The following is a 20,435-nucleotide window of genomic DNA, read 5'->3' as shown; positions in this document are numbered from 1 at the left end:
AAGGGTTCTATCTTGTCTTCTTTCGGGGCTACTCTCTTCACGTTCCTAGGGATCTTGCTCGGGCTTCGGGATTCCCTCGATTTTGGGAACATTGTCGGGTTAAGGCGATGACGGACGGCAACCTCTTGAGCCAAAACCCATTTTCGATCAAAAGGGATAAAAATACACAAAAATCAGATAACAAAAATTCAAAAAACATAAAAAAAACACTGAAAGCGTATTTCGAAATGCTGTTTCGAATTACGTTGGCTTGATCCCTTTCCACAGGGTACGTAGGCAGCTTGGGATCTTCATCCCAAGTTCAGTCAAACTTTTTAATAAAATCATTTAAACCCTTAAAAAAATCATTCAAGCTTTTCTCAAAAATACAAAAACCAAAATGGGCAAGGATGGTGATTGCCAGGTCACTCGGAGCCTTCTTTTCATTTCATTTCCTATTTTGATCGTGGTTTGCCGGTTTTATCGGTTTTCCGACGTTTTATCGAGTTTCGGGACGGGCGACGACGTAGCGTGGCCCCTTCACAAGGATTGTCCTCGCTGAGCCCAACGATAGGTTATGACGATCGTGAGACTTAATCGATCTTTAGCGGATCAGGATCGCTGAGCTTGATTCATTAGAATCGCTCCCTGAGCCTATCATGCGCTCCCTTTTCTTTTCCCTGGCCTTCTTGGTCCTCATGTACCGTTAATTTTCCGATTCATTTCTTTCCCTGTATTTTTTAGTTCATTGTGTGTTTATCTTTGACTTCTTATGTGCTACTGTTAGCTTGCTTACTTTCCTAGCATGAGATTGATTATTATTTTCTTAGCATTATCTCTTACAGAGGCTCACATGATAGTGTGTTTATTCTATTGCTTTGGTAGTTTACTGCTCTGCTTATCTGTCATCTCACCTGCTTATTTGTAGCATTTATTCATCTTATCTTGATTATCTGCTTAGCTGTAGCCATGCGTGTGGATGTTACTGCTTTCCTAGATGTGATGGGTTAGGATTAGATGCGGTGAGTTAGGATTTAAATGTTTATTTTCTTTTGCCCATCCCCGGGTCATGCATGCTTTAGATAGACGTTTTCTCGGGGATACTCGTTCCCATTTCACATGATTTTAGCCCAAAACTCTTCAAAATTAATTAAAAATGGCATAAGAGACCAGACGCTTGCACTTGGGCGAATTGGGGGCGCTTAACACCTTCCCCATTCGTCATCAGGCACGGACTTTTGTATCTCTGGTTATCCGTTGCGACAGAGTATTGTATGGGATCCAGGGCCCATTTCCTTGGATGACGACTCTTCTTTGCTATAGGTACATGTAGACACCCCATTTTGATCGGACCCAAGTTCGCTGTGTTTGTGTGAAGCCTCGTCCAATCACCAAGCAAGGATCCCAAATTGCATCACAAGTTAGGTTAGGGTCTCGCCAAGACCCCCACCAAATTTCATCAAAATCTGACCCAATTTGTCAAATAGGACGAGCCAAGAAAGAGGTGTAGCATGAGTATAAAAGGGGGGTGAATTATCTGCGAAAAAGGATACCTAAAGGAAAAGGGGGTGAATTTATCCTGTGAGGGACGCATTTAGGCCGAATAGGACAAGATTGACGGGCGCGCCTTATCATTTTCGCGCGCCCATCAATTAGGGGGGTGCCTTTATCGGCGATTTTTTCGTGATTATAAAAGAGGAAAAAAGAGAGAATTCGAGGAAGGAGGGTCTGATTTTTCGTAAAACCGAGAGATTGCAGAGGGAAGGATAGAGATTAGTGGGGTTTCTTCTCCGGCAAGGGTGCCGGAGCTCCGATCGTTTCGCACCGCCACCTCTCCATCACAATCCCCAACTCCTCTTCTTCTTTTTCTTCTGCTACTTTTCCTCCACTGGCCTTTTCTTCATTTCTGTCCATTTCTCCACCTACAAACCACAACCGCCATTAAATCCGGCCACCCCACCAGCTATCAGCTACCGTCACCACCATCTCTCCCACCTCCAAACCGGCTGATCATTGCTAGATTCTCAGATCTGAGATCTGAAATCTCAGATCTGAGAGGAGAGTGAGAGAAAGCTGAGAGAGAGAGAGGGATCTGCCTTCTTCTCCGGTACTCCGCCCACATCTCCGGAAGCCCTCGGCTATTTTCTATTTCTGTCACCACTTATATCTATCGTTTCCGGCAGAAAATACAGAGGAAGAGAGATCGGGAGAAGCTGAGAGAGAGAGACAGAGAGAGACAGAGAGACAGAGAGAGCAGAAGAGAAAATCCCCAAACCTTTTTTATCTTCTCCGGCAAGATTCTGTCAGAATCCGGTCATCTTCTCCGTCAATCCTTTCCGATTATATAACCGAAGCTCCGAGTGAAAGAGAGAAGGATCTGAGAAAGGAAAATAGCAGAGAGAGCAAAGAGTCATCCAACTCATGTCAATGTCTATCTCTAACATTTCAGGTAATTCGTTCCCTTTCTTTTAATTCTTGTTTAATGGTCAGTTCATGCTGGTTTGGATAACATATGTGTGCATTCTGTTTGATTATAACCCTTAGTGATTTCAAGACTTACCTGGTAGTGTGGACCCCGATCCAGCCCAAATAGACCGTTGAAGGATTCAAACTCAGGGAACTCAGTCAAACCCTGATGATATTTACCCAGCCCTGCACCTGGCATGTATCCTTGTCGGCAAATCATCCTGACGACATTTGAGTTTGTACTGGTCAGGAAACAAATTTCCTCATTCATAGCTTCTTTAAAGGTGATGGCAGTCACCTCTAATGAAAATCCAGTTAAACTAATATCCCCAGCCTTCTCCACAGTCAGGTCCTGAGTAATCAGCCCTACTTCAAGGTTTGGGTCTCCCTTTACAGTTACTGCTCCGTTTTTGCGAAGAAACTTCAGCTTTTGATGAAGAGAGGATGGAACAACCCCAAACTTGTGCAACCAAGGGCGGCCAAGCAATAACAGAAATGAGGCTTTGATGTCCAAAACCTGGAAATCTATTTCGAAGTCTTCTCCTCCGATTTGTATCTCAGTTACCAGGGTTCCGATCACATCTCGGCGAGTACCATCGTACGCCAGAATACCCTGTTCAGATGGGATGAAGTCTGCGGGACCAAATCCAAGAGTTGTTGCAGTACTCAATGGGCAGACATTGAGAGCAGAGCTGTTATCAACCAACACTTCTGGTACCCTTTTCTTGTTGTAAACGACCGTGATTTTCAGAGATTTTGTATGGTCTCGGCCTTCAGAAGGCAAATCATCCTCAGTGAAAGATAAAGTCTTAGACACTTTGGTCATGGCGACCAAACTCACCAACTCATCAGGAGTAGTGTCAACTGAAATTTGTGCTGAGTTAAGCTCTTGAAGGACTAATTTTCTGTGCTTAGATGAGGCCATGAGTAAACCCCATACGGAAATATTGGCCTGAGTCTTTTTCAACTGCTTTAACAAGCTCTCTTCTTCTTCATCGGCGCTGACCTTACTGACCTTATTCTGTCTCTGGTTCTCAGCGTTTCGCGCAACCTCTGCCGGATTTTCTACACTCAACTCTGGAGGTTTGAATACACGCCCACCTCGGGTCATATGACGCATTTCGTCACAAAAGTCATCTAGCAACAACAGTTCATCTTCTTCAAAATCCTCAGCCCTTAAGACATAAGGAGCTGTCCTTGTATTTCCAGCACTGTCAGTCTGAAATACACAAGACTGAGAAGAAGAAGACTCAGCAAATTCATCATCATTGAAGGAAATCACGTAACGCTCTTTCCTTTCTGCTGCTTCCAGCTCCCTTTCGTCAAACTTCATGACATAGGTTTTTTCTGTGGTAATGGCACAAATGAGGTTTGATGGATCAAGCAAAGGTTCATCAGTAAAGATGGCATTGGTGGTAGAAGGAGGCATGGCATGATGATTGGGAAGTGGGTTATGAGTGACGTTTGGTCTCTCCACTGCCAATTCATTTTTGTCAATCATATTTTGAATGGCATGCTTCAAGGCCAAACAATTCTCAGTCAAATGCCCTGGACCTCTATGATATTCACAATATTGGTCCATCTTCCAGAATGCGGGTAAAGGATTGGGTGGAGGTTTGATATCCGGGAGCCGGATTTTTCTATCTTTCATGAGCCTCTTGAATATCATTATGATAGGATATGGAAGAGGATCAAACTTTCTGTCAAATGTACCTCTCCTGGGTGCTCTGGCAGCTTCTGTAACAACCTTGGCCATAGGCCTGGTATAACTGACTGCGTGAACTTCTTTAGGCTGGACCATAGGTCTTTTCCCTTCTCGAATCTCTGTAGAAACTTTGGCTCTCAATCCTTTTGCTATAGCATCCTCTGTCTGAGTACCCGTTTTAATCAAATGGTCAAAACTCGGATAATGCTGAGGAGCGAGAAAATGAAAGTATTGGGGAGACAAACTTTTCAGAACCAGCTTTATCTGCTCTGATTCAGTCATTCTCTGGCTTAGCTGGGCAGATTTGCGTCTCCAGCGCCTGATAAAGAAAGTAAAGGTCTCCTGAGGACCTTGCTTCAACTGTTTTAGGTCTCTCTTCGTGACCTCAATACCTTCCTCCATCGAGAACTGCTCTATCAATTTCTCAGAAATGTCTTCCAAGGTTCTTACTTCCTCTGGCTTCAGCCTCAAGAACCACTTCTTTGCAATCCCTGTTAAAGAGATCGGAAACAACTGCGCCATCTGCTCACGGCTCAGACCGTACTGCTGGGATAGAATGATAAACCATCTCATGTGGTTACGCGGACACCCAGTTCCATCATATTTATCATAATCCGGAGCTTTGAAGTTTGGAGGCAAAGAAACCGGCGAAGACAGTATCAACTCGGAGACATCAATTTTCTTGGGCCCCTGAACTTTCATCTGCTCCATCTCGTGAGCCATCTTGTTAAACTTCTCAGACATCTCTTTTTTGAATTTTTCAAACTTCTCCTTTTCTCTATCAACCCCTGGAGCACAATACTCTGCGGCGTATTGCTCATCATCTAAATCAACCTCGAAAGGCTGGATAACGGGTCTATGCGACTCCGGAGCGGGAACATGAGAAGGTTGAAGTACTGGCCTAGATGCGGAAGTCTTATCACTTATCTGGGTCTTCATATTTGCCATCTCCTCTTTCATTCCGGCCATGTCCCGAGTGAGGTTTTTCATCATCTCTTGCATGCTCAGCAGAAGATCAGTCGGATCGGCCATTTGGTTTACTTCAAAGGAGTTTGAAGATTCCGGTGAAAGAGGTAAATGCGTTGTGGATGACACAGGAGAATCAAAGTGACGAACAAGTCTAGACACTGAAGTAGGTCTAGACCAGGTAGGTTTAGCTTGGGAGTCCTTTTTGGGAGCGATGGTTGCTATCTATCAGAATCCTGATTGGAAGTTAACAAACCAGATTAAATGATTGACAAACGAAATGAGATAGTTTGCACCAATAAAGAGAAAAGAAAACAAACATCCTTTGTATTGATCATATTAACAGGTTACACCACCAGCAATTGGTTACATGAAAAATGATAAACCCTGAATTATGGACTGTCTATAACATGTATCAAGTAAAATTTCTTTCTTTAAATTTTCATCTATAATGAAATCAGATTTACAATTTTTGACTCTGATTATATTCAAGTAAAACTAATGAAAACAATAAAAGAAATGACAATCTCGAGCTGAAGATCTTCAAGATTCGGCGATCCGAGCTTTTTTGGCTGCAAGCTTTCCCGGTAATTCCCCACATCGGACCTTAGATGATAAACCAAATCTTTTCTCTACAACCTTATTTCTCCAAGCAGCTATAATGGTTCTGATGAGATCAGGAGATAATTTTTCATAAGGAGGAGGTGTTACAGCCCCAGGAGAACATGGATGTCCTGTGATCTGATGAAGTAAACGGATTGGCGCATAAAAGGTTGACTTTTCTAAACCCATGAGATACACAAATGGATATGGGTAAGTACTGGTGATAACATGTAAACACGGATGACTCACACAACAAAACTGACTTTTCTCCACGTGCTGTAACCAATTATACCACTTATCAATGGATTGCGGTTGGTTGGCCATCGGTTGCCAGGACGGGAAATTTTTCAGGTAGTATTTGCCGTGACTTTTTGGCTGAAGAATAGTGAGTTTTTCACAAAGCCAAACGTATAACAATTTGGCACACCCATAGAAACTATTCTGAACCCTTTGATGGTCAATACGATCTAGTCCAAAAAAAGTTTCTGCCAGCATAACAGGGACCGGATTCCTTCCTTTGTTAATTTGGTCTACTACCCCGAGCAAAGCCAACGGGGCGACACGGGAGTCTCCGCGAATGACATGACGCGCAAAAACTCCAAAGATTAAGGCGCTACGCCGACAATTTTGAAAATGGGAGTTAGCAAGGTCAATGTTCTTGGAAAAAAGTTTAATGAGATCATAAACTTCCACGTATGTGCCCTTGAAACAAGGTAGAGCATCAACAATATCATTTTGGAATAGCTCACTGAAGAGGGAAGGGGAGTCCATGCTTGAAGGTCGAATCCAGAGTCCTTCAGGTAAGATTTCTAACAAGGCGCACCAATCTTCAAAGATTGGACAGAATTCGAAAGGACCAAATCGAAAAACATGAAGGATAGGATCCCAGAATTTTGCAGCTGCTTGGAGAAATTTCCAATTTACATCAGATACGCTCAAATGATTGAAAGTGCTTATAAATCGATCAACCATACTCCTCTCATGCTCCCTCGGGAGAGCTTTGATAGCCTCACTAATCCAATCTTTCAATACATTATTCGACATGGTTAAACCTTCATAGAGATAAGATAAGATTATCAGAAAATGAAGATAACCTTTAAGTAATCAATAGGAATAAACTTGACCATCAAATATACAGGAAGGATACTATCTGGGACATTGAATTTTTCATCAAAGATGAGAGATCACCAAGAGATCAGACAATAGACCACGGCCATGAAATGACAAAAGTAGGTCGCAAACCGGATCCAAATCTGGCGATGAATATCATCAACTATGTGATCAAGAGGATCAAAATGATAGACCATGGTCATAAGGACAACGAATGAGCTATCGGCCAGATCTCAAGACAAAACAGGTAAGGATCTAATCCTACTCAGTAATGTATACATAAGATGAATTTATGATACAACAAAAAGGTGGATACATAATCACAGGGTAACAAATAAATTGTGACCACGAGAACGACGTGTATGGGCCACTATCCTAGTGAAACTGAAAGGATGTAAATACAACTGATCAAATCAGAAGCTCTCACTAAAAAGTGGGTTCCAAACTAATCAGAGCTGTACATGGAAATCAAGACAAGGCAAACCGTCTCCAAAGGATAGCAATCATGCTCAACATGTGTTGCGAAAAATTCGACAGCACAACGGCTATACGAGGAGGTCAAGATCCCGACTAAGTAAACTGAATCTAAAGAGTAACCGTCATGCTCAAAATGTGTTACGAAAAATTCGGCAGCATAACGGCTAAACAAGAAAGTCAGGGAATGGTAAACTCATGGTTTTCCTAACTCTAAGAAATGGCGGTTATGCTAAATGTTCTGGATAAAATCCGGCAGCATAACGGCTATACAAGGGATCACCCTAGCTCAAACGAAAGTACTTGAATAACGGTTACTAGAGAAAGGTGATCAACAGATGGACTAACCAAAGGTGAGAATAATAATGGGTCAAACCTTATAATCAACAGATCAGGGACTAAACAAGGCCGAAGTAATGGCGATAAAAGAGACACTGATTAGATCTAGATCTGAATAAGGAATGGATATAACAAACTGAAAGGAATAAGGAATCTCTGACTAAGAGGAGAACCCTAATATACATAATCAGTATATATAGGTATATACACATACACACAAATCCTAACCAGGGGCACCGGCCCTAATTCTAATCTAGCTGAGTCAAGAAAATCTCGACTCAAGACAGACTGATAAATGTACTAGGATCGCGCTGTAGCCATGTAAGATGAGCTACCCTAGTCTACAAATAGGGCAAAGCTCCTAACTCTAGGATCCACATGTGTGAGCAACACATGTTCGACCCTACATGAATGCAATATACTTATATAAACACGGGTACTTTCTAGTTGGATTTCAATAGGTCAGTAAGTATATACATAATATATAAAACAAAGTAGAGCTCCGGACTCAATCTATCGGGTACTATGCGTATGAAACATACTTAATATGTATAACTCAAGTGCACCGAGTGTTATACATAGTATGCTTCATTGCTCATCGGCTGCTGTAAACACAAGTGCACCGAGTGTTTACGGCTGCAGCGCTGGCGCATAGCTTGGAAATAGATTCAACAGTACCATCAGGGTAATGACATCCCAGTCGGGCACGCATTGAATCTATCCCGTGGAGCAAATAATAAAAAACAAGAAAAAATAATGAAAGAAATAACAAATATGATAATGCATGATGTGCAGTGTGTGAATCCCTTGTTTTAATTATGCACCTATCTGGCGCCCCTGGATTCTAATGATAGAATTCCCATTTAAAATGATTTTATTCCAAATTTCTCCAAAGTTAATAAAAATGGCATTTTTAAAGAGTTAGGCAATGTTTCAAAAAATCCCCAGCAGAGTCGCCAGCTTGTGGACCCCGATCCGAGATAGGCGGCGAGGGAACGGGTCCCAACACCCTCTGGATCATCCACGTGTGAAGGAGAGCTCTACCAAGGAACTCTCAAAATGGATGCCACCCTCATAGCATAGCACGAGTGGCGATATAAAAAGAAAGAGATATGTCTCGATCCGGAGCCAAGGCTCGAAACCAAGACATACCTGAAATAAACTCAGAGTCGCCATCCACGGATATGCCATGGAACCCTAAAATCAAATCCTCTGTGCAATGGATAACCAGAAATATATATGGGTTCGTGCCTGGTTACGAATGGGGAAGGTCTGAGAGCACCCCCAATTCGTCCGAGTGCAAGCACTTGGTCTCTTATGCCATTTATTATTAACTCCAAAGAAGTTTGGGTAAAAATCATGTGAAATGGGAACAATCCTCAGGAGTCGTCTACCTAAGCATGCATTTCCTGAGGATAAAATAATAAGCACACATAAAATAAAATGAAAGATGTGTCACCTAAGCATAGTTAGGTTATGAGTGACATGCCTAATGGGTGTCTAAATTCTGATGTGCAAACACATGCAAGCTATAGCTAAAGGTATAGGATCAATACAAGAAAGTAAGAAAACACATCAAAACATACGATGACTACACAACAAATCCTAAGACTCTAAATGATTAGCCCGAGTCCTCGGATGGTCTGGTATTAATCCAAAGAAGCCTACGTATCCCCGCCTCCACGAGAATCAAGGCAACGTAGTTCTTCGCGCCTATTCTAAGCTAGGATGCCTAAGACACCTAGCCCTCTATCCTAGACTCGATCTAAAAGACCGGACCAATTATTAAAGTGTATTATAAGATTATTTAAATTCCAGTGAATTGTGGATTTTAGGACACCCTATATGCCCTAACTAAATGCAGATTAGCCCTAGGCTAATGCAGGTGGTTCCTACAACCTATGTGTAAATAGGCTGTGTTTCCTAAGGAAAACAAAGGATGGACTAGCGTATCCTATTCTAGTCATCACTCGGCGATGTGGATCGCCGACTGACCGGACGGAGGCGCTCCTATAACTCTAAGACAGACCCCTAACTCTAAAACAAGCACACAACAAACAAACAATCAAGCAACCTAACAAAAGAAAATCTAACTCTAAAACTCTCTATCTAGGAGAAACTTCTAACTCTAGAGGAAGATCTTTTGAAAACAAGATTAGAAAGGTTGCTTATTCAAAGAAAAAGATTTTTAAAATGTCATTTACAAAAAGTTTGGCTGGACTTGGGATATAAATCCCGAGCTGCGCTACGTATCTCGTGGGAGAGGATCAAGCCAACGTAGTTCGAAACGAACTCTCTACCTATCAAACACTTACAGCAAATCAACTATTTTTTATGTTTTAAGTTTCTAATGTTTTTGAGATTTTTAATGATTTCAATGTTTATGAATTTTAAAATTTCTGATGCTTTCACCCTTTTGGCCAAAGACCGGAGGGAATATACAAAATAACACCCTAGGGATAAACCCTAGGGTGAATAAGGGAAACTATGCTCTAATAATATCGTTATAAGAGCAAACGAGTCAAAGACTCTCTAATAACAGCACAAAGGAAGCAACCGAGTCAAAGACTCTCCAATAAAAGCAATTAGAGGATAAATGAGTTAAAGACTCTCTAATAAGAGCAACTGATAACACTGAAAATGAAATAACGGAGTCAAAGACTCTCTAACGATACTGCAAAAGGAAAGGTGAGTCAAAGACTCTCTAATAAATCCAACTGAAAGAACAAATGAGTCAAAGACTCTCTAAGAAAACTGCGAAAGAGATAAATGAGTCAAAGACTCTCTAATAACAACACCAAAGGAATAAATGAGCCAAAGATTCTCTGAAAGAAATGGAAACACGATTCAAAGACTCTCTAAGAGAGATGAAAACACGAGTCAAAGACTCCACTGACAACAACTAAAGGATATACGAGTCAAAGACTCTCTAAGAGATGAAAACACGAGTCAAAGACTCCACTGACAACAATTAAAGGATATACGAGTCAAAGACTCTCTAAGAGATGGAAACACGAGTCAAAGACTCCAAAAACACCGACTAAAGGATATACGAGTCAAAGACTCTCTAAGAGAAAATGAACACGAGTCAAAGACTCCACTAACACCAACTAAAGGATGAATGAGTTAAAGACTCTCTAATCAAAGACCTTCTAAAAGAGAAAGAAACACGAGTCAAAGACTCCACTAATGCTAATTAAAGGATAAATGAGTCAAAGACTCTCTAATAACACTACATTAAAGACAAATGAGTCAAAGACTCTCCTATAACACTACCTAAAAGACAAATGAGTCAAAGACTCCCCAAAAACACCATCTAAAGGATGAATGAGTCAAAGACTCTCTAATCAAGGGCTAACTCTTATGCGAATGAACTATCGAATAAGGAGAAGCTCACAAGCAAAAGGAAAAAGAGGCCTTGTGCACATTTGGCAAAGGTAAAACACCCAGCCGGGCCGGACAGCTACCTAGCCCTAGGATGCAACAAATGTGCAACCCAATACCCATAAGGGTAGGGGTATGAAGCCAAGCCGAGTAGGGTGTTCTCCCAAAACCAAACGACGCACAAAGAGGAGGTTTAGCAAGAGAAAGAGACCCGGCGGGTCTAAAAAGGAATAAGAGACCTTGTGCATATTTGACAAAGGTAAAAACACTCAGCCGGGCCAGACAGCTACCTAGCCCTAGGGTGCAACAAATGTGCAACCCAATACCCATAAGGGTAGGGGTATGAAGCCAAGCCAAGTAGGGTGTTCTCCCAAAACCAAACGACGCACAAAGAGGAGGTTTAGCAAGAGAAAGAGACCCGGCGGGTCTAAAAAGGAATAAGAGACCTTGTGCATATTTGGCAAAGGTAAAACACCCAGCCGGGCCAGACAGCTACCTAGCCCTAGGGTGCAACAAATGTGCAACCCAATACCCATAAGGGTAGGGGTATGAAGCCAAGCCAAGTAGGGTGTTCTCCCAAAACCAAACGGCGCACAAAGAGGACTAACGAGAGAATGCGACCGGGCGAGTCTCCCAAACACACACAAAGATGGGCTCCAAGCAACCTTATCATTGCCCTAGCAAGGGGTAAGCAAGGCTAAGACAACTAATTGACCAAATTGGTCTCTAATTAACAGAGGAACAAATTGAGGTGCAATCTCAGAGAGGATTTTACAAATGAGGCTTGCCTCCAAAGGAGGATTGCCTAACGAGACAGAGTATGTCTCCTAGTACAGGCTCTAGTATCTAAAGAAATCTAAAAGACTGCGCTAGTCCACCAAGAGAGTAGAAAAGAACTACTAGGCAATCTCAAATTCAAATTCAAATTCAAATAGCATGATAAACAACGTTAATTAGCCCAGACCAGCCGTTAGGTAGCCTAATGAAGTAAAACACAATATCAAACACTTCAAAGCCAACCCCAATACGGGAACTCCAATGAAATCAGATGATGCAAAAGTAATCATCTGATTTCCTACACGTATAATATTTCTACAAACCGCCTTGAAATCAGACGATATTCGTGTCAAGGACATCGAATAATGCAAATCATCTGATTTCCTTCTTTAATTAAACAATTTATTTAAAATAAAATTAATTAGCCCAGACCAGCCGCTGGGTAGCCTAATGAAGTAAAACACAATATCAAACACTTCAAAGCCAACCACAAACCCCAATACGGGGACTCCAATGAAATCAGATGATGCTAAAGTAATCATCTGATTTCATACACATATAATATTTCCACAAACCGCCTTGAAATCAAACAATACTCATGTCGATAATATTGAATAGAGTAGTCATCTGATTTCCTTCTTCAATTAAACAATTTATTAGCCTGTATATTTTCACAACATATGCAATGCCTAAAAAAAACTAAAACTATCAAGTTGCCCTTACCACATTGGAACCATTCAAACACTGGTTTGGTAAATCTGATGATCACAAGATAAAACTCAACGAAATTATATCATTTTTGCGTGACAAACTAATACAAGTCATCAATTTACTGCTTTAGAAATCAAAATATTGCCAGGATAGAATCGAAATGCTCTATTGCCATAAAATCAAGCAAACATAATTCCAAATTCAAAGCTTAAGGCTAAGGGATTGCTTGTGTATCTCAAATATATTCTGATTGAAAATTTACACAAGCTAAGTATTCTACAAGGTGTAGTATCAAAAGAATGACATATACAGGTGCAAATCATACATGGATGAGATATATACATGATCATTTCAGCTCACCCATACACAAAAATCTATGTTCATTTTAGCTCATGCCTACACATATGAACCTGCATATATGTACTCATTCATATGCATATTACTAGCCTGTTTCAAACATTTTTTTTTTAATATTGGAATTGATTATAAAAAAAAACTTGGATCTCCTCATTTTAAATTTTTTTTTTATAACATAGATTACACAAATCTAATACAAATCAGACATATTTAGGCAGATTAAAACCCTCATGCATGTCTCCTCTTGATTCTTCATCAGATTCAACTAATGAACACATAGATTAAAGTGCTACATTCTGAATCATCAAAATAATTGTAAATTGTAACTAATTACCAGTGATTTTGAATAAAATTATGGCAACTTATTTGCAAATAGCTATCTGTCACAAATTACAAGAAATCTGTAACCAATTTCCAATGAAACATAATCTTTTAACTTCGATTTTAATTCTGAAAATTCGTGGAAATTTAGTCAAAGTTAAAATAATATATCAATATAAATTTCACTCTCATGAAAAAGAAGAAGAGGAAAAACTTAATTCAAGATCTTTCGGTCAAATTCAAGATCTTTCGGTCAAATTCAAAGAAGAAGAGGAAATTTAGTCAAAGTTAAAATAATATATCAACTTATATCTTTGCCTTCGCTCTCTCTTTTTCTTTCTGGTTGTTTCAGATCCCTTTCTCTGCTTTTCTCTTCAGATCTCAGATCGCAGATCTCAGATCTCAGATCTGAGATAGCAATGATCGGCCGGAGTATCGTCGGTGATCGGAGAATTAATCGGATTCTGATCGGAAAAATGGCTGAGAGCTCAGATCTGGTAATAGAGGAGATGGCGATGGTAGGAATGGGGTCTGGAGAGTGAGATTGGTGGAGATTATGGAGTTTTTTTTTATTTTTTATGAGGAAGATTGCTGAATCTGTGATTTACGATGAAGAAATCACCGGAGTTAGAAATGGTGATAGGAAAATGAGATGAACTCACCGGAGAAAATGGAGGCCGGAGAAGAGGAATTTAGACTGTGAATCTGCCGGAGAGGGATGTGGATCGGAGCACGGCCGGAGGATTGGAGAAGATCGGAGAGGGATCGGAGCAGAAAAGGTTGCTGGAAAAGGATCAAAGAAGGTGGATCGATGATCGGAGAGAATGTCGGAGAAGAATCTTTGCCGGAGAAGAATCGGAGAGATTGCCAGAATCTTGACCGAAGAAAGAGAAATCCGATCGGAGGTTGATGGTTCGATTAATCGGCGAGAAGAAGATGAAGGAGAAGGAGTTTTGCCGGAGCTGGATCGGAGAAGGTCGGAGGAAAACAGAAACAAAAAAAAAAACAAATCTCTCTCTCTCTCTTTCTCTCTTTCTTTCTCTCTTTCTCTCTCTCTCTCTCTCTTCAACGAAAATGAGGATGAACAGTGCCCTCATTTCTGTTGATTTTTTTAATATAACAAAGTAAAAAAAATGATATTCGCACCCCTAATTGATAGAGCGCGCGAATTAATAACCGCACCTCCGCCGCTTTGTCCTATTAGCGAAAGACAAAATCGGAATTTCACATTTCAAAGGTGTACCCCCTCTTCGGCTAATCCACCCCCCCTTACAGGTTTACACTACGACACTGATTCATCTCGTTCGCTGATCAAACGAGCTCGGATTCCAACGAAATTTTGCGGGGACTTATGGGGGACCCTAACCTAGCTTAGGGTGCAATCCGGGATCCTAGCTTGGTGATTGGATGGGGTTTTGCTTGAGCACTGCGAACTTGGGTCCGGTCAAAATGGGGTGTCTACAGGTAGTTTGAATAGAAGTAAGTTTATTGCCAATGTGTGGGTTGAGGATGTTAGGATTTACTTCCAATTAATTTGACTTCACTATATTTCCTGAAATTGATTGGGGCAGGGGAGGTGTTGTAGATCCCAAAAGTAGTATGGTTGGATTGATTCCATTTTGTTTAAGATAGGCTTACTGGTTCAATAGGATGGTTGGGAATAATTTCCAATTACATATTAGCTGGTACGTGATTAAATTTTGTAGTCTCTCTTCTTCCCTCCATCCTGTTAAGGTCTTAATCTAATGATTCTTATTGAGTACCAGGTGATTGAAAGTTACCAAATCATGTGATTGGAGATTTTGAATCTGTACATCAAGTGATGTTCATTGTATTGCTAATTCAATGCCATGGGCATCCACAACATTTTGGGCGTGCTTAATTTCATTTTGGATATATCCCTTGGATGAATTTGAGGTCTGTTTGACTCTACTTCGGTTCCTGAACAAAACAGAATATATCCTTTTATTTCCCTTCAGGAATGCTTAGAAAAATATCAGTGGTCATGTTAATGGGTTTATTAGCATGGGTATAGTAAGCCATTCGACCTCTCCCTCTTGAGATTTGAGTGTCTCCAAATGGTCTCTTGTTATAGCTCATGAAATCAAGGTCAAGGATGGAAGGAATTTGACATGCAAAGAAAATGATGTTCCAAAAGGCAGCCAAGTATAAGATCATTCATGTTTATGGCCTTGACTCTTGCAGACATGATGCATTGCATTTGTCTCCGCAAATGTTTGAGCCATTAGGAATCTATTTGGTGTCTTTTGATTGAGCAAGGAATGGAAAGAATGTTCTAAATTTTAATAGGACCTTGAGAAGTATAGCTTTGGATGTTGAAAACCTTATTGACTAGTTAGAATTATGATCCGAATTCTGTGTTATTGAGAATTCTATGGGCAGACAGATTGTTTGGACCAATTTCATATACATCCTAACAAGCTTAGAAAATAAAAGTATATATGCAAGAGCAAGCTTTGATCATTACCGGTGCGAGGGCAATGATGGCGATAGTCGGAGCCTCCCCTTTAGAGAGACAATTTGTGTCTCTATAGAGCAAGCCCAGCCTCAGGGGACTTGCGTAGTCCAAGTAGTGTTCCCCTCTTTATTTAGAAACTTCTCTAGTCTTTTAGAAACCTTTAAGTGGTAGTTTCTCTTCCTCATTTAGGAGACCATTGTGGTCTTATTAGCGAGTTCCGTGCAAGGAGACACACTCTGTCTCATTGAGGTGGTTCTCTTTTGGAAACAAGCCTCATTTTGGACCTACCCTTAGGGAGGTCGCTTTAGTTTGGTAAGGAAGTATACCCATAGGAGGCATGCCTTGCCTCATTTATAGAGCCCCTATTTGGAGACAAACCTTGTCTCATTTAGAGGATTTCCATTTTTAGAAGGATTACCCAGCCTTATATTAGAGCAGCTCCTTTTAGAGAGTCTTTGACTCATTCCTCCTTTAAGTTGTAGTATTAGAGAGCCTTTGGCTCATTTGTCTTCATTAGTGGTGTTTATTAGAGAGTCGTTGACTCACTCGTCCTTTGGATAGTATTGTTGGAGAGTCGTTGACTCCATCGTCCTTTAGATAGTGTTATTAGAGAGTCTTTGACTCAGTTGTCTTTATTGGTCTTGCTAGGGAGTCTTTGACTCATTTGTCTTCTTTAGTGATTTTTATTAGAGAGTCTTTGACTCATTCATCATTTGGGTGGTATTATTAGAGAGTCTTCGACTCATTCGTCCTTTTAGTAGTTTTATTAGAGAGTCTTTGACTCATTTGTTTTTCTTAGAGATGTTATTAGCGAGTCTTTGATTCATTTGTCCTTTTAGGAGTGTTATTCGAGAGTCTTTGGCTCATTTATCCTTTTTAGTGGTGTTATTAGAGAGTCCTTGACTCATTTGTCTTTTTAGGAGTGTTATTCGAGAGCCTTTGGCTCATTACCTTCGCTTTTAGCAGTGTTTTTAGTTGGGATTTTCTCTTTAATATTGTTGTCGTTCTTCTTTGTTAGAGACTAGCACAGTCTCATTAGAGTTTTTTCTTATTTGTGATCTTAGATCATTTCCTCATCTTTGGCATTAGTTTACCTGGTTTAGGAGTTTCTTCTATTTTGACGCTAGGGTTTGGCCCTAGGGTGTTGCTTTGTGTATTCCCTTAGGTCTTTGACCAAAAGGGTGAAAACTCTTTAAACTTCAAAAGCATTGGAAAAAGTTAGTTTTAAAATCCAAAAACATTGAATACATTTGAAACTAAAAAAACATTAGAAATTTGAAACTCAAAAATATAAAAAACATTTGAAAAACATTAAAAACCCTAAATCTTTTGAAGTGTTAGGTTTTAGTTAGGAGAGTTCGTTTCGAACTACGTTGGCTTGATCCTCTTCCGAGGTACATAGTGCAGCTTGGGATTTATATCCCAAGTCCAGCCAAACTTTTGTAAATAGCATTTTTTTTAAATCTTTTGAATAAGCAACCTTTAAAACCTTGTTTTCAAAAGATCTTCCTCTAGAGTTAGGAGTTTCTCCTAGATAGAGAGTTTCAAAGTTAGAAGTTTCTTTTGATAGGTTGTTTGTTTGTTTGTTTGTTTGTTGTGTGCTTGTTTTAGAGTTAGGGGTCTGTCCTAAAGTTATATGAGCGCCTCCGTCCGGTTAGTCGACGATCCACATCGCCGAGTGATGACTAGAATATGATGCGTTAGTCAACCCTTTTATTTTCCTTAGGAAACACAGCCTAGTTACACATAGGTTGTAAGAACCACCTGCATTAGCTTAGGATTAATCTGCATTTAGTTAGGGCATATAGGGTGTCCTAAAATCCACCATTCACTGAAATTTAAATAATCGTACAAGAAACTTTAATAACTAGTCCGGTCTTTTAGATCGAGTCTAGGATAGAGGTCTAGGTGTCTTAGGCATCCTAGCTTAGAATAGGCGCTAAGAACTACGTGGCTCTGATTCTTGCGGAGGCGGGGATACGTAGGCTTCTTTGGATGAATACCAGACCATCGAAGACTCGGTCTAATCATTTAGAGTCTTAGGATTTGTTATGTAGTTATTGTATGATTTGATATGTTTTCTTACTTTTTTGTACTGATCCTATACCTTTAGCTATAGCCTGCATGTGTTTGCACATCAGAACTTAGACACCCATTAGGCTTGTCACTCATAACCTAGCTATGCTTAGGTAACACATCTTTCATTTTATTTTATATGTGTTTATTATCTTTATCCTCAGGAAATGCATGCTTAGGTAGACGATTTCAGAGGATTATTCCCATTTCACATGATTTTTACCCAAACTTCTTTAGAGTTAATAATAAATGGCATAAGAGACCAAGTGCTTGCACTCGGACGAATTTGGGGTGCTCTCAGACCTTCTTCATTCGTAACCAGGCACGAACCCATATATAATTCTGGTTATCCATTGCATAGAGGATTTGATTTTAGGGTTCCATGGCATATCCATGGATGGCGACTCTGAGTTTATTTTAGGTATGTCTCGGTTTCGAACCTTGGTTCCGGATCAAGACATATCTCTTTCTTTTTATATCGCCACTCGTGCTATGCTATGAGGGTGGCATCAGTTTCGAGAGTTCCTTGGTAGAGCTCTCCATTCACACGTGGATGATCCAGAGGGTGTTAGGGACTCGTTCCCTCATCACCGCCCTCTGATCGGGGTCCACAGTACATCTTGGTTCCGGGTTGGTCCTTGAATCGAGAGGTATCTCATTTATATCGCCACCCATGATGTGAGTGTCATCATTTCGAGAGTTCCTTGGTAGAGCTCTCCTTCACATTGTGGAGATCTTAGGAGACTGACGTGGGATCTCGTATCCCTCGCTCACCGTCCTCGGGATCGGGGTCCACAATTACTGGTAATTATATAAAACGGTGTTGTTAATGTTGAAAATTGCAACATTTGAAACTGTTGGCCCAAGGTTTCTCATGAGTTCAACTAATCACATTTTCCTTATTATCTTGATGCTAGCAAACCCAAATTGATTAGTTTTTATGGACTAATGTGTTGTCTTGTAGTATTGTGCCTTAGACAAGAATTTCATATTTCAATCCAAAGAGTAGCACAATACAACTCAACACATGGCTTGAGGATCAATATATACAAATGAACCAAGAGAGCTTGCGTACATTGAAGATATCATCCTAGGAATATGTCAAGTCAAGAGCTCAAGTTGAAGATTCCACAAGCATACCTTACATAGTGCTAAGAGGAAGTTAAAAAAGAAAAGGTGTTGGTGACCTACTCTTACATTCAAATGAATAATTTATTCAAGAGAGGAAGTCACATGGACCAAGCATTCTCAAGAGTTCACTTACAAGCACAGGAGCCTAAAGAAGACTCTGAAGCCAATGCAATCAGGGAGTTAAAGTATTTTATATTTTGTATATTGTATTAGAGATCTCTTTCAAGTGGTTTTGCATTTTCGAACTGTTTTTCAAACCATTTTTAAAACCACATTTGGACCTATTAGTATTTCATTGGAAATCATCTTTACGGATTACAAAATATGTTTTGAAATGATAGACCAAAGCCCATGGACTAAGGCCCAAAAGTTCTCAAAGTTTAAAGTTAAATATGAAATTCATTGCAGGATTGGTTGACTGGGTTGGACGGTCAACCACGGATAGGTTGCTAGAAATCTAGTAATCAATCCAACTTAGTCGGGCTGGTCGACAGGGTTGAGTGGTTAATCACCGCTCTCTTGAGAGCAAAAATAAAAAATTCCAACACGCATTCGATGGTTGACCGGCCCCCATGGTCAACCATGTCTGTGGAAAAATATAGCTATTGGGGCTCAAACAGCTAGTTGAATTTTTGACCATTTTTTATTTTTTTCTTGCCCATTTTACCCCCAAACAGTGATGAATCCATATGGACTATAGATATGACATTTAATCAAACATTTAACAACTTTTGGAACCATTGAAAATATCATTCAAGCTGAAACCCAATTGATTTCTTCAAAGAGCCTTGAACTTCGACATCTATTTGAAGAATATCTCCATTAGGCTTTCTTTGTATTATTCTTTGGAGAGTGTTGTGAGCTTTATCATTGTTGTATCAAACCTACATAGATGTTAAGAGAGTTTTTTCCTCTGTTCTTCATTTGATTTGGTGAGAAGGACTTTGTCCCTAAATTTGTACTGAGAAGGGTTTGTTCCCTTATTGGTGTGGTTGTAAACGGCTTCGAATCCGGCTCTAGTGAGGATTCAATATAGTGGAGAAAATCTTAAGTAAAACAAAACTTGGGGGGGAGTAGACCTTCAAAGTGGAGGACCGAAGCACGATAAATCGCTTGTTTGCATTCATGTGGTATTTGTGTCTCTTTCTCTCTCCCTCCTAATCACCTACATTTGCTTGGGTGTTTATCTTTTAATTAGCTTTTGATTATCATCAAATATCCTCATTAGCTAATCTAATCAATCCACAATTAAGCAAGTTGTCAATAAAACAAGACATTGTGCACACTTTGTATCATCATTGTTAATCATTCAAACCAACTTGATTAACGAAAGATTAAAACTAGGTTGATTTTGGAAAAAAGATTTTAAAAGATAAAATATTTATAAAATACAGCCAATTCACCCCCCTTTTGGTTTCCACACCGGGATTTAGATACATATCGCGTCCCCCATTAATGAATGAGACACTTGCGGTCTGCGCAATGCAACCTTGTCTTCCTTTGAATGCTTTTCCTTTAAAAAAACAAATGAAATGGCTTTGCCGTTTTTAAATAGAT

Source organism: Tasmannia lanceolata, unplaced genomic scaffold (genome assembly GCF_043159265.1).
Source record: "Tasmannia lanceolata isolate RefF3 unplaced genomic scaffold, GAP_Taslan_0.1 ptg000002l, whole genome shotgun sequence".
In the NCBI taxonomy this organism is placed as follows: Eukaryota; Viridiplantae; Streptophyta; class Magnoliopsida; order Canellales; family Winteraceae; genus Tasmannia; species Tasmannia lanceolata.
Note: the sequence above shows the minus strand (reverse complement) of the source record.